This window comes from Peromyscus maniculatus, chromosome 17 (genome assembly GCF_049852395.1).
Source record: "Peromyscus maniculatus bairdii isolate BWxNUB_F1_BW_parent chromosome 17, HU_Pman_BW_mat_3.1, whole genome shotgun sequence".
Taxonomy (NCBI): Eukaryota; Metazoa; Chordata; class Mammalia; order Rodentia; family Cricetidae; genus Peromyscus; species Peromyscus maniculatus.
This window is the reverse complement of record NC_134868.1, coordinates 34,846,097-34,862,531: the sequence shown is the minus strand read 5'-3', so window position 1 is coordinate 34,862,531 and position 16,435 is coordinate 34,846,097. Positions and strand designations below refer to the sequence as shown.

The 16,435-nt window shown below is 34.9% G+C and overlaps 1 protein-coding gene and 1 long non-coding RNA gene across 2 annotated transcripts in view; one reads left to right on the top strand and one right to left on the bottom strand.

Moving 5' to 3' along the window:
• The window catches only part of Sgcz (sarcoglycan zeta), a 1,022,364-nt gene that overhangs the window by 617,312 nt on the left and 388,617 nt on the right, over positions 1–16,435 (bottom strand). The gene's annotated exons all lie outside the window — the stretch shown is intronic.
• LOC143269113 (uncharacterized) lies at positions 5,383–10,153 on the top strand. The gene is made up of 3 exons (XR_013045473.1): positions 5,383–5,599; positions 8,700–8,822; positions 9,750–10,153. It is a non-coding gene; the product is annotated as an uncharacterized LOC143269113 (long non-coding RNA).

Genomic DNA, 16,435 nt, shown 5'->3' with positions numbered 1-16,435 from the left:
CAGGTTCTATGAGCACTAGACATAGAATTATCATCATGAAGTTAAAATTAGCAACACAGTTCATGATATTTGTTATCCTATATCTAAGAACTTATAAAAATCAACATATATGAGTATCTTTCCTCCCTTAAAATACATTTTTTTACAATTTATCAAACTTTTTTCTAGTAGTAACACATCAATAACCATTGTTTCTGCTATTTTACTCATTAATTTTTAATAATGTCATATAAACAGTGACTATGTTTGTGGTATGTACTAGACTACTCATTGAGATACTTGAGGAACATATTTTCAGGATGTCCTACACTGATATTGACATACTTAACACATAGATTCACTTGTTTCAATCCAGTTCCCATATCCATAAATTAAAAGAGTTTGTATGATTTCAGAGAATGCTGTCATGAAGAAAACTCATAGGTAAATTGCACTAATATCCACTGAGCACTTCCTTAATATAAAACTTGTCAGCCTCATTAAAGCCATAAGTCTGTCATCTTAATGAAGAAAATCTTATCTAGTTAAGCTAGTCTTTATGTATATGCTAAAGACTAAAGTTCATGTTGTGTATATCTTGTGTATCCCCTTGAACATGCTGAATGATAAAATGAATTTCTAAAATCTTTTTTCCCCTAGCATTTAGTTATTTAATTTATCCATCTGTATCATGTTAGGTTCTAATCTTTCTTGCTCCACATTTCTCAGTCAAAACTTCAAAATTCTGTTTCACAGAAAACACACAACATTTTGCACATGTAAAAGAATTTACCTTGTGAAATCACACAACACAATGCATTATAGTTCTGAAATCTTCTGTAAATGAGCAAGAATGCCAATTGTGGACCAGGGTAGTAGACAAGTGTATTTAGGTGAAATAATAAGATTATCATAGTTGAATGCAAAAATAGGGAACAGAAATAATACAAGTCACTTTAAGGGCATCACCCATGAGCCTTCCCATGTTGAGCTGGTCATATTATAGCCTGACAAGAGGCGTTGTTCAAATGTACGCATCTTCTAGATATGACAATCAATGCCATTGATCAAATTATCCATGTAATTCAGAGGGGAATGATGTTTCATCTAACATCAAAATGAAAGGAGCACAAACTGTTCATTTTACTCTATGTTATTAGGGTGGGTAATTGTATAAAATATTATCCTGGTTACAGACAATTGCAATGATGAAGTTCCATGACCAAAATTGAGCAGAGGAGAAAAGGGTTTGTTTGGCTTCCATTCCCACCTCGTAGTCCATTTTTGAGGGAAGTCGGGGAAGGAACTTTTAAACAGGAACTCAAGCAGAGAAATAGTATAAGTCAGCCAACAAATTATTCTTTTAGTAAGCCTATGCTATACCTGCTACTGAGTCCCTTTATTGCATAACAGATATTGTACAATGAGATTGATCTATGCATTCATATTCATATAGGCAAATGCAACAATGTTACCACAAGGAAGAAAAGACCAAATATCCAATATCTCAGAAGTTTTTGAATGAGCAGATAATTCAGATAGATACACTCAAATAATATGATTCAATAATTATTTGAAAATAAACAAGAAGTTCTGAACTGAAACAGGGTGTAATTTCACAGATTATTTTGGCAGGAGTTGAATGAAGATAATCCCAGTAGTTTATCTAATATGAGTACACTTTTGAAATGTTTCTGTAGTTCATAAGCATGTGGCTTTTGACAGAACATTTCCAATAAATTTATCTAAAAGTGTTAGTGGAATAAGCATTAAAAATTAAGGCACATGAAAATATTTTTATTGTAATGTTTTAATAATAAAGGTAATCTAGCAAATATTCATTTTCTAGGAATGGTAAATATTTAGCAAACTAATATATTTACTTAATAAGATTCTATATATGAAATATATATCAATATCTTTACACACACACATACACATGAATATAGCTTTTCCTCCATAACTAGAAGAGACTTTTGTTGTAGGACAGGCTTCCAAAAATAAAACATTCTGTAGGTGTTCAAATCTCTCAGATACCGAGATGTAGTATTTGTCTATACTGTACTTTCCTTATCCTTCCAAGTACATTTAAATCTATTCTAGTTTACTTATGGTATCCAACATGATATAAAAGTTGCATGCATAGTTATTATACTCTATTATTTAGTCAATCAGAATAAACATCTGTACAGATTCAGTTCAGGGATTTATTGTTAATTTTGAAGTTGCTGGACTTCCCAAAAGCAGTAGTAATTGAAGTAGAGTTCATATAATGTGTGCACACTAAGATAAGTAGAGGCATGTATACGAGTATACTTTTCTAATATATATGTTTGAGTGTGTGTGTGTATGTGTGTGTGTGTGTGTGTGTGTATGTATACATTGGCATAGTTGATGATTTCACAATTTTTTTTTACTCTTTGTCTTTTTTAAAAACTTAACATATTATCACCCACTCTCAAACTCATTATCTTACACTTTAGAAGATGACCAAGAGTATAGCCTCCACTGAACTTTCTGCACAATACAGTCCGGCACATACTGGTACCCTCTGACATTCACAGAACCCCAGAGAATCTTATGTGCATTTTACTTTGTAGTTTTGATTCAACTCCCAGTAACCTCTGTGAAGTAATAGCAATTCATTTCCTTAAGTGGTCTTCAACCAGCACTAAATTAAATGCCCTATGGACTTTCTGACTCAAAAACTAGGCCACAATAAACTTTCTATCTCCTTTACACAGAAATGATACAGAAGGGTTACCTAAATCAATTCCAGCTACACTGTTCCAGTATAAAGGCCATTATTTATTTAAAGAGAAGTGAAATGACAGAATACAAGTAGCAATATGATGCATTTGATAACCACAAGTATAGAGATGCTCAGTTATATAATAAAACTATTTCCCAATTAATTCAAACCATTAAATAAAGCAGGATATTATAGGTCAAATCCTTTGTTCCCACGGTCTTAAAATGGTAATCTTAGATAAAAAATAAACAATAGATACACGTATGTTAATGATAATGTTAAAATATCTTATATAAAATATTGCTATATGGTTCTAAAATATATGATTAGAAAATTTTAAAAATCATTTTTGTTATTGTTTTTGAGGCAGAGTCCAGCCATGTTGAGTAGACTGGCTTTAGAATGAGGCACTGAAACCACCATCCAGAATTCTCCAATGTGCTCACATGTACAGCTGAATTCTTATTCATTATGGTGAATTTAGAATCTGTATACACATACCAATTGATGAAGATTGGTAAAACATTCTACATTTTGCTTTAATTGTTAATACATTTTTTTCTAGTCACCTTTGAGAAAAAACAGCTCTTGGTGTTAAGGACCTACTTAAAAATTATAATCATTAACTGTCTAGTTGGGCCCCTATCCTCTATCTTATTCATGTTTGTGTTTTGGATGATAATTATCTTCATGTTGAAAAGATCCAATAAATGATTTATTTGCCCTCATTTAACTTAAGTTCTTTCAACGAGAGATTGTTTTCTCCCTCCTTTTGTCCTTCCTTCATTGCTTTCAATGTTTTGTGGTGTTTTTGTTTGTTTGGTTTTTACTTTTTGTTCTTTCTGCATTTTCCCCAGCTATTTTTCTATCTCTTTACATTGGATCACACCCGTGTCCTTGTCTCTGTAAGCTGAGGGAGCAGGCCAGCCCCATTTTTTTTTCACTAGACCATCTCTGTAGGTCATCACAAGAAGCTTCTTCATTCTACACGAAAGTGGTGTGTTAATGCTTCTCAAAAACTTCTCAATATCAGCTTTACCTTGGACACTTGACTCATTGATGCTCCACCAAAACTTGAATCTGAGTATAATATAATATAAAATACCTTAAGTGGAATATTTTGTGTATCATGTCATTATCTCACTCTCCCATTGTTTTCCCTTTTCAGGAAAACTAATCCACAATTGACTACATTTTAAGAATTTCAGAACACCTATTTTTCTCAACATTTATTGTTGGCATCTCAATCCAATTCTGAAACTGCCCACTTGATTTAATGTTCATTCTGTATGTCATTTCTTCAGACTCATTCTCTTATCAAAATAAATTGGGGAAAAGGCATAGAGGATATAAATAGCCCTAGAAGACACAGCATTGTGAATTTTTGGCACTTATGTATGTGGAGATTTTTATGAAAGTATCAGAGAGGGAAATAGGTGGTTCCATCAACCTTTCAGCAATAGCACAACCTCCGACTTCAGAACAGCAGCCGTGGAAGTTTGGCAAAATCAAAAGAAAAAGTCTTCAAACATATGACAAAAATGGTTTTCAAATAAGAATACTTCTTCTGATTAACTATAAAACAAATCTTAATATGGATTCTTCATATTAAGATTTGAGGGAAGAGTTTGGTTTTATGAAATCTAGGAGAAGAATTTTCATGATAAGGAAAGAAAAAAAATAAGGGTTGATACAAGAATGATTTATAAAACCAAGATGAGGAATTGAATGCTTCATTAAAATGTTGAGGGAGGGCTGGCAAGATGACTCACTGGAATAGGTGCTAACTACAAGATTCAATTACCTTTGTTAGATTCCTGGAACCTACACAGTAGAAGAAATGACTCCCACATGTTGTTCAGTAACTCCCACGATCATGCCATGATGCCATGTCACAAACACACACACACACACACACACACACACACACACACACAAACACACACACACACTAAACATAATGTAATGTTTTATTATTTAACTAAAACAGAACATCCTTTGACAGAAACAGTTTTGGATCTGGTGCCTTTTACCATATGGCCATCTGGATACTGCTCATTTTGGGAATGCTGAAAGTTCTAAACTGGAGAGTCACTGAATAAAGGAATGTGCTAGTTAATTAGTTAATGATGATTCTCTGGTCCTGATCAGTAGGAAGCAATTTTTATTAGAAACTAGAGACAATTTGTTCTGTGTGACATATATGTTAGCAGAAGTCACTCCATCTGCCTTGGAGTTTAACTGTGTGGTTAGTGAAAATCTGTCTCTTAGTTTTTTGGTGCAGTGTCCATTTAAAGCATTAAATAAAATGCTTTATTTAAATCTTCCAAGAGTCCCCTTACCATTATCAAATTGGTGAGTTTATTTTTAGAAAATGCTTCTCTTTTATGTATAGATTTAAAAGTCATAACCTGGATGAGTTATGTCTCTATGTTAGTGTACAGGCAGAGCTTGTATAAGGCCCTAAGTTTGATGACTAGATCTGCACAAGATGAACAAATCAAAAATGGAAATCCACCTTTTTGAAAACAATAAAGAACTTATGCAAACCCCATTGTCTAACAGGTTTCCTTTAAGTATCAGAAGGCACTTTACTCCCCTAGGTAACAAAGTTTGCTATTCTAGAATTCATCCTGCAGAGTTCTCAAAGTGTTTATCATACAAGATTTTTGCCACACAGATGGTCTTCCTAGGCAAGTAGACAACTTCATTGTCCCAAAAGCTCAGGTGTTAGAAAAGTATTCCTTAGTACAAGTTGAATGAGGCCTAATGAGAAGTAGTTAGGCCACTGACATCGCACTGCTTTGGGAGTGAATGCCCACTTTTGGAAGAGGGATAGCATTGCAAGAACTGGTTGTTGCCTGGAAGGTGGGTTGGCACAATATGTATTTGGCTTTTATTGTTTCTTGTCTATAATTTTTAAGATTGAAACCCCTTTAATGCCCTCTGTTCACCTTACTACCCTCATCCTCACTAAAATTCACTAAATGCAACATGTTCATTGACCTTCTGAAGCTGGGAAAACCTTTCTTAAATAGACCTGAGGGGTACATTGTTATTTTACAAAGACACCAAACATAGACAATTAGTCTGTTTACCTTAGCATTGCCTGCACTGTGACCTACAGAAGAAGTAATGCACATAAGGAATGCTTAAGTTACCTCTAGATCAAGGGAACAAGAAATCAGAAATAGTAGAGTCAAGAAATTTTGTAATGGGTTAACAGTTTTTGCTGGGTTATCTTGATAAAGGACACCCACATCACAGAAGACATTATACGATACATACTATTTTTGGACAGCTTAAATGTTGCTACAGGAAAACAGGAGTCTGGAGTACAGTTTACCACATGATCAGATCATCTTGTGTTATTAAGGTTATAGATTGTCTTGTGATAGACTTATGAAGCAATCTATCCAAAAATCATTTCTGTTATACAAAGGTGAGGTAGGTCAAATGATTACTTCATTACTGAAACTTCTACCAAAAATAAAAAAAATGCTAAGAATGATTTTGCTAGGGCTAGGGAGGTAGTTGAAGTGAACAGTGTTTCCCTATTACATACAAAGCTCCATGTTCAATCCTCAGGATTAAAGTTAATTAATTAAAGCTTTCTTGTGTGTAATACAACAGGAATAAGTCTTATTCCTTTGTGGGTGACAGTTATGTGGCTAGATCTGTTTGGGAAGCCCCTGACAATGATTCCAGGACTTATTATGGGTGTATGAAAAGGCTTTTTGGAACACAATCCCTAGGGTGGGATGCCTTGCTCAGCCTTGACACAGAAGGGAGGGGCTTGGTCCTGCCTCACCTTAGTATGCCAGACTTTGTTGACTCCTCAAGGGAGGCCTTACCCTCTCTGGGAAGTGGATGGGGGTGGTATGGGGAAGGTGGGGAGGGCAAGAGAAAGGGAAGGAGGGGGAACTGAGATTGGCATGTCAAATGAAAAGAAACTTTTTTAAAATAAATAAATAAAAGACTTATTCATTGAAATGCATTTCATATTTGCCAACATATTTAAGTCATGTATTTTATACGTAAATAGTGCTTAGTAGTTTCTGAAAAAAAATCAAAATTATCTTTTCATCTCTTAAACTCAAAGTTGCATCATATAAGTTGCTAAATTATCCATAAGGCAAATATTACCGTTAAAAACATATTTTATTTATGTTTTAAACATAAATATCTTTATTTAGAAAAAAATGTTTGATAGTTGAAAATAGAAATTTAGTCATGACATTTTCTACTAATATTTGCAGGTATGCCAGCCTTATTCTCTAAAAACATGAAGTATAGAAAACAAAAAACAATAAAATGTCCCCATGTCTTCACAAACTTTTTGAGTGTCTACAGCTCAGGCTTTCCTAACAATGCTTGTCAACCTTGGAATAGTAGACATATATACACTCCATCCTCTTCACTCCTTTATCGAGTTAACATAAAATAGTATTTGGAGGTGTAGTAGAAATGATTCTCATTGACAGTTTGTCAAATTTTTATTTTATTTTATTTTGTCCAATGGACCTCTCTTTGGAAGTTTTTTTAAATTAGTTTCATTAAAATAAACCATCCAAATCAGTATTAACTTTAAGAAAAATATAAGACAAGTTGATTTTCAAATCTCTTATTTTCCTTTCATGTCTGGAATGATATCTGCTGACTCCTTTTTATAGTCCTTAGTGAAAGAAATTGTAGAACTCACCAAGTTAAAACTGGTATGCTGACACTATGGTTGATAGGTACTCTTGATTCTTCTGTGTTATTAAACAGTCCTTAATTATTGGCTTTTATGCTCAAATGCAACTTGAGAGCTAGGAACTGATTTGGAGGTCCAGAGTCTAGAATCACCTCTTATTCTGAAAATCTGGAACTGCACCGTGAGGAAAATGAATTTAAAAAGGGAAAAAGAAATCATGCAGACTCGGCCGCTCTGCTGCAGATCTGGACACACTAGAAAGGAGTAAGTCACAGGATTCCATCCATTTGGCAACTGTCACAGAACCTATATGCACAGTCAATTCTGCGAAGCTTAAAAGAAATAGTGTGGGTCACATCGAAAGTAATCATTTAAAATTTAATCTGAAAATGGACGTGCGTGTCTAAACAACTAACTGAGAAAGACAATCATACACTTTCAGAAAACCCTGTGTCAATGTGAGGCTAGGGGCGACACAAAGATGTGAAAAAAATAATAAGGTAAATAAATGTACTATCAATTCTGTGGTTTCAAATGTAAATCCCTTTCATATAAAGAAATTGTAAAAGGAATGTGAGGGATTTATGGATGTTATTAGGGCTTAAAGGTTGATAAAAAAGTTCTTAGTGGTGTTTAAAAATGAATTTCAAGTTTTATTCTAATTATCTGAAGTGGAAAAGCCAGAGTTCTTGAAAAACATCCTCAAAACTGGCAAGTTTTTCTGTAACCAAATCAGAATATAAAAATAAGTTAAAAATATGGTATTGAATATTTTCTGTCAAATATGCCATTATGATTCATATTTTGTGTTCATTCGAATGAATTCAGTGCTTTATTCAATGTCTTCACTATAAGTAAATGTCATTGACTGAAATTTACAAGAACAATCTATTCCAATGAAATTCCATTTGCATATCTCTCTCTATATATAGTCATATTACTTAGTATAAATAATAAGTTAAAATACTAAAATACATTTGAAAAGTATTATTCTAGTAATTTTCCCTATAATATTTTTTCTTCTAGAATTAAAGTTCATGTAAACTTAGAGACAAGAAATGAAGCAACTGTCTTGAAATAAAATGTTTTAAAGTAGACACAATATTTTTGAGTTTGTACTTTACATTATATTCCAACTTCAAAATTTATTGTTCTTATAGCATACAGCTGGGGAAGATAAATGTTTGCTGTAGTTAATATATACATTATATAATTTCATTGAAGTCATTCAGGGAAAGAACATAAAATTGTCATTGTCTCCTCTTTCCAAAGGTACAGCATCTCCCTGTTGGAAGCAGAGTCCATGATCAAAAGAAGTAATTACTGACATCAGAATTACACAAAAAGCTATTGGCCGAATTCATTCTCAAAGCTCCTGCTTTAATTATTTCTCAGGTGAAATGTAACCTTGGAAAATTACTGTTTTCTTTAAGTGAAAATACAATGAAAGCATTGGAAATGTCTTTTCAATTGTGTATAAGCATTTGATATTTAAATAAGTTTAACTATTTTCTTTTGCTGTTCTTCAAAGGACTGAAACAGCACAGGCTTTAGGATGGTCTTCAAATGTTGCTGCTCATTTGTTTCACTCAGCCTCATCCCATGATTCAATATCATCAATCTCCCCTCCTTTCCTTTACCCCCATATCCTCTCCTAACCCCTCCCATATTCTACTCTCTCCACCCCTTCTTTTTCATTGTTCTTCATTTGTACTTCTGAGTCAGTAGTTTAGATCTAAACTACTTCATCTGCAACACAAGGAGGAGATTCTTCTCAAGAGTCTTCAGGCATGATCACAGAAAAAGGATGCAGGTATAGAAAGAGCACCCCATGGAATAAGGGAATCATTCAAAATTACTACAACAATTTTGGGCACCTCACTGATGTGTCTGGAGATTGTTATACCATGTAAAAGGAAAAAGAATACCACGAGTTGACAGTGGATGGAAATCCAATTGTCTGTGCAGTTATATAAATCCTGCAGTTGTTTCTGACCTCTGGAAAACAGATACTATAATTTACACATTTGTCAGGATGGTAACAACGTGGCCTAGGGTATGACTCCAAGGAATTGCTCTGGAAAGCATCTCATTGGGAAGTTTCACTCTTCCTAAAGCGCTAATTCAAATGAATTCTTCAACTAATTTGAAGCTTGAGGATCGTCGAATCAAACCGTAACCTAAATGCCATCTCTAATATCATATAATCTGTACGGTGGTGAACTAATAAGGGAACCGAAGCACCTTATTATCTGTGGACATTACAGTTAATCAATGACTCAAATGACTCTGGCAGTTGAAATGATGTTTTTCCCTTTGCAGTTCTATGTCCTCTGGAAAATTTAACTTGGCGTCACCAGGCTGGCATAGTGAACTTTGAAAAGTGAACCATCACATTTTGTAAACCTTCAAAAGTGTCCAGAAACTGACATTGGAGACCAGATTATAAAGCAGCATCCCATAGATAAAGAAATGATTGACCTGCTGTCTACCCTGTTATCTGAGACTGAGTCTTGCAAGAACTGGGGAAGGGAACACTAGTATCGCATTTCTTCTCAGACAAAATTTCTGGATATTCAGACTCTAAGAACAAGACAGCAGCTCCCTGAAAACAAGTAGAAGTTAGGATAAAGAAGGGTGTATGGAAGAAAAATATAACCCCTAATTTCTTTCTGTGTCTCTCTGTCTCTCTCTCTCTCAAATTACAGTGCAATAGTGTTGTTCAAAATGAGGTTGGAATGGGCTGGTGTGGGAGATCTTGGGGGGGGGCAGGACAAGGGAGGAGAGGGGGATCTGTGGTTGGTATGTAAAATGAATAGAAAATTTCTTAGTAATAAAAAAGAAAAAACATAAAATGTGATTTATTTCTCCCCTTTTCTTGCTTCTGAAGTGTCTCATTTTAAAACTGAAGCTCACTAAATATATTAATTTGCTATATTAACTGAAGCAATTTATCTCCACTTGACAGTCTGTCAGTGGTCAATCTTGTTTAATCTTTGATCGCTCTGTGTACTTTGAGAGGGTAGTATTGCCTATGTAGACTGAGTTTTTCTGTAGAATCATTTACTATTGAAGAGTAACCTAGTTTTTTTCTATTTTTCCTTCATACTTTTGTTTTTAATTTCTGAAACAATAAAAAAGTGAAAAGCAAATATTCCATTGTCCCTTTCTTTATTGAAAAAAAATGTCAAAAATGAAAATTTCCAGTATCTTCAAACAACTTGTATAATGTGTGTTTTGTTGTTCATTTGTTGGGTTGTTTGTTTGTTTATGACAGCATCCTTTGTAGCTTAGGCTGGCTTTGAATTTATTATGTAGCTAAAGATGACCCTGAATTCCTGCCCCCTTGTCTCTACCTCCTGAATGCTGGGTTATAAGAGTAGGCTACCTCATCTTGCTTTATATAATAGTGTTTTGTTGTTGCTGCTGCTGGTGGTGCTATTTTAAAGGGTTTTATTTATTATTTGAGAAATTGATACATGTATACAATGTGTCTTGGTTATATCTACTCCCTAATAGCCTCTTTCTACTCCCTTCAGAATCCTCCTCCCTACATCACATCTCCTTGTCAACTCCATGTCCCCTTCCTTAGTGTTTCCCATACACATATGGATGTGGAATCATTCCTTGGGGCCTGGGAAACCTACCATTGGTCACAACTCCAAAGAAAATTGACTCTCCTTTCCCCGGCAGTCATCAGCTGCCAATAGCTCTGTAGTCCCTACACCCTCATGTTGAAGTTTTCAAATGGCTTGATCTAGTGCAGGTAACCACACCTGTTACTGTGGGTTCATGGATGTACCAGCTAAGGCACATGCAGATGATAACATTTCACAGCCCTTCTCCCCAACCTCTGGCTTTTATAGTCTTTCTGCACTCTCTTGTATGATGATCTCTTAGCCTTGGAGGGAAGATGGATACAGATGTCCCATCTATGCCTGAATATTAGACGTGTCTTATTCTCAGTACTTTGAGTAGTAATAAGTCCTTGCAGTCATCACTATCCACCACCACAGGAGACTTTGCTGACAAAGATTTAGATTACCACAAACAGAACTGTTTAGAAGGCATGGCTCATCACTGTGTGTGTTCAAACAAAGTGAGGGAAGTGAACATATGCAGAGAGGGAGGGGTGAGATCAGTAACAGAACATCTGTGAGGAAGGTCTCCCTCTAGTGGTGTATTTTTCAGGAACATCCTACCTCATAGGCTGCAGAAATGGGGGAAGTCCTGCAGCACTTAACAGCAAACTCTCACTGTGCTATTACGTTCCAGTAAAACACTCCTAACTGGTTTCTATGTTGGCAGAAATTGTTGCTAACCCTACTGTAAGGTGAGTTCAGAAATCCACATCTATTCCTGAGCAAACCCTGGGTATTTCAAAGTCAGCCATACAGACAGCTTCCATTCCAAATGGTCTTTACCACTGAGAATAATGGATGCCAATGACAAGATATGCTAATATGTGTACTCTGAAAGAATAAACTGGAATCATGTGAAAGAACACAGGGCATTCTAGACTACAGGTGCATGGGAAAGATTTTCCAAAGAAAGCAACTCTATTGACTTTGGTCTATTTACTCTTGGATTACTGTTCAATAATAATATACTGTGAGCCACACATGCAATTCTAAACTGCATAATAATCACATAGGAAATTAACTTTTTGTAAAATGAAATTTAAGTATCTATCTTCTTTATTTAAAAACTCTCAATCATTTCTTTATGTAATTAATATTTTTACACTACAGAGACCCAAAATATATTTTTGGAACATTAAACCATGAAAATCCAATGTAAATTTTCTATACATTCAGCATTATTTTATTCTGTTCAAATATATTTAAATTGCTCAGTACCAGTATGCATGTGTAATTATTTCAGTGGACTGCACTGTCTATAATTTTTGTTCAATATTAACATTTGCTACCTTGCTCTGGTAATACTAGAGAATATTTCATCAGCTTATACTTCACTCAAATATTTTAAACACTTTGAATATTAATTTCCTAATATAAGACGCCTACCTAAAACTTCATTGATTAATCACAAAATACATGGTGATTGTCATGAATTTTTAAAGAATGCTTGACAAGAGTTCTTCCACTGAGCTACATCACAAGACATGTCTAAAGTTATAATCAACAATTTAAATTTGTCAGCATGTTCTCTTCCATGTGTAGGTATAAAAGTGTAAAACTCAACTTTCTGTTCAAGAATAAAATTAAGTATGTAAAAATATATTTCAGAAGAGAAGGAGTAAAAATGAATTAGGTTCCATGAACGAAAGAATTACTAATTTCTCAATAAAACTGTCACTGTACATAAATTCATTGGTGTTAGACCACGAGATTGGACACAAGGCATTCAGGGAATTAGCTCAAGGAAAATCACAGAAAAGTTTTATAATGCAAACATCACCAACAGAGGGAAAATACAGATAAAAGAGTCCTAAGATCAACAGTGCCTCCAGTAAGTATTTTTACTGCCTTATTTAATAAGCAAAATGTATTAACAAATAATATGTGAACCTACAACTATATACATAATTATACAATAATAAATATGCACACATAACCCCTGAGGTATTTTTAAAAATAAATTGAACATACATAAATATATGTATAATATATGTATGAATAATACCTATATATAGTCATCTTAAACCAGAAAATATAATATTCATACAATATTAAAAGTTGTTGATATGATTGATAAGAGTGCCATAAATCAAGAGTACCTTCAGGTTCAAATAAAACATGTATCTTAATACTTATTTGTTTCCTTTTTCTTTATTTTGTCCTTTAAAAAACTTCTAGTTAAATACTTAACTAATTCAAAAGAGTTTTTATGGTAAAATGTTTTAATTGTACACTTTTATGTCTTATCCCTGCACTTTTTCTATGTTGGGTACAGATGCAAACATTGAATTAAAATGTGTCTTAGATCATTCACATTCTTATGTCTGATTCTTTGATGGGTTGATTTAATTTATTTCTTAATTGACTAACTGATCATTGGCTGCTTTAGTCATGTAGAAATATAGTTAGTGCTGGCAAAGGTATATGTAGTTTCCAAACATTGTTTCCATTTGTCTTAGTTACTGGTCAGTATACTACTTTGTATCTGTAGGCTGATTTTATCCGGATGATATAAATGCTTCATATAATGCAGGCACATTGGAGCACTTGCAGCTGCAGTGACTGATATACATTTGTTGGTGTTTGTCTGTATTTTAATAACATGAACTCTGGTCAGTGTGTATAGCCATTTCATTAGAGCTTGGGGAGAGGCTGCTAACTTGTTTGTTCCTTCTATCTCCATGCCTCCTTCCTCCAATGCAGCTCAGCATTTCTCTGTAAGGTTTATTTGTTTCACTTAAATCACTTCTAACTTTGTTTGTTTGTGTGTGTGTGTGTGTGTGTGTGTGTGTGTGTGTGTTGCAAAATAATTGTTTAACTATGTAAAGATGTGTTGCATTTGTTTATGCTGCATTTTTTTAATGATATAAAGATGTGTTGCTCTTTTACTTTGCCTGCCTAAGGCACCTGATTGATCAAAAATAAAGCTAAATGGCCAATAGCCAGGCAGGGGAGGGACAGGCAGGACTGGTAGAGAAAAAAAAAAGGATGCCAACCAGCCACCTGTGGAGCCAGCTAGCCAGGAGTCAAACAGACAGACATGGATAAAGCAGGAAAGTAGGAAGGATAGTACCTAGATGAAATAAACAAGGGTAGAGGAAGCATACAGATTGATAGAAAAGGGTTGATATACATTTTTTTAAAGCTAACTAGAAACAAGCCTATGCTAAGGCCATGCATTCAAAATTCTCAATAAATATTCATGTCATGATCTGGGGACTGGTGGTCCAAGAAAGCCAGCTACATTTAGCACTCAACATGGAGCATGTATTTCTATGCAGGGCCCAAGAAAGCTGAAACAGAAAGTAAAATAACAGAAAAATATATAAAATAACAGATCTTCCTAGTAGCCTACAGAGGTGCAGCTCTACAGTAGAGCAAGCACTTGACCAGCCAGCATGTTAAATATAAATAGAAAGCTAAGTAAAAATGCCTGCCACAGTGCAAACACCAATATCCTAGAGCTGGGCAGTTAAAAGAACCCTCTGGCTAGAGGAAGTGCCCAGTTAAACTCAGCTCTCAGCCATGCCCATGAGCATAAAGCTCAGCTCTCATAGACCCTTTATAAATAGAAAGCTAAGTAAAAATGCCTGCCACAGTGCAAACACCAATATCCTAGAGCTGGGGCAGCTAAAAGAACCCCCTGGCTAGAGGAAGTGCCCAGTTCAACTCAGCTCTCAGCCATGCCCATGAGCATAAAGCTCAGCTCTCATAGACCCTAGTAGGGCAGAGTCAACTGCCAGGGCAAAGCCACATGGCAAGTTTAATGTTTGACTCAGGTAGTTGGAGAATGCTACAGGTGCACAGTAAAGCAGGTCCAGACCAGAAAAATCTCTAAACAGGTTACAGTGTGATTTAAAAGGTATGTAGACATTTAAGGAAAAAAAAAAAAAGAATATGGGTGTAGATAGTCATAGGCAAAAATAAATAGTTTTAAAATAACAAAGTCTTTAAAGAGACAGTGAAGTAATATAAAGAAAAAAAAGCCACATAAAGATGGGGAAATACACGGGGAGTCTGGATGGATCCTGTATGGTGTTGTGTTGACTTTGAATGCTGATAAGCAAACAACAGCTGCTGAGAGACATGGGATTGTAAAAAGTACTGCTGAATTAAACTATCCTGGATACTTTAGGGATGTCTTAAATTTAAAATGGAATTCAAAAAAATGTGTTGCATTGGGGGAGAGGTTATGCTTGTTTCCACAGGAAACGAAAGGCTGTGGATTCCTTCAAGGTTAATAGAGATCAGGTTTGACTGAGGGAGAACTCCTGAATCTTGGCTACAAACATAAAGAAATAAACTGGTGAAGGGGGGAGGGGATTGGACCTGCCTCAATGGAATCTACCAGGCTGAGCTGAATCCCCAGGGGAGTCCTTGCCCTGGAGGAGATGGGAATGGGGGTGGGCTGGGGGGTGCGCGGGTGTGGGTGGGAGGAGGGAGGACAGTGGAATCTGTGGCTGATATGTAAAATTAAATTAAATTATAGAATAAAAAATGACATAAATAAAATTTAAAAAAAAGAAATAAACCAAGAAAAACTATAAGACAGGTGATGTATATGCTGATCCCTCTGTATTGGAATGGTTCTGAGACTGGACAGCAGATGTCACAACTAATTTCTCTGAGACTTGGCCAATATCTCAATTTTCTCAGGGTCCACTAGTGATGTCATTGCCCCCAGACAGCAGGATCAGTCTAGAGAACATAATACACACATTACCAAAGATGGGGTTAGTGGTTTTTGTCATTCAGTGGGTTATGGATGCTTGTGATCATTTAGGGTGGGGTGGAGGAATATAGAATAAAAAGACAACAATTAACCTCACATATTGGTATGTTGATAAAAATTTAAAGTTATTTTTGTTATACTATAAGTATGCATCTACTCTCATTTGAGGTAGTATGCTTATACAGTTCATTTAAAAATGTAATGCATAATTAAGAAATGCAGGTTAATAGCCAGTCATCTATAAAAATCAAACTTTTAATCATTTTAGATATGCTTTCAAGGCTAAATAGATATGTTAAAGATAGCTATATGATCTCCAAGTGCTTCAGAGACCTACAGAATATGATATTTAAGATGTTTAATAACCTAAGTATTTTCATGACAGTGAAACATGTCTGCTCCTGGCAGCACCAATCTACTTCATAAAAGGATAATGGGCATCAATGAACTTCCATATGGAGTTTGCTCTCATTTTGGCAAAACTAGACATTTGGGCAAGAACCTGTCTTTGTATTGACTGCTGACAGTATATCATCCAAACTGGACATACAGGACACAAAGGAAAATGACTGCCAAACTATGCCAAGATAAGGCAGGACAATACTGCAAAATTTCTGCTTCATAGAAAAGTCTGC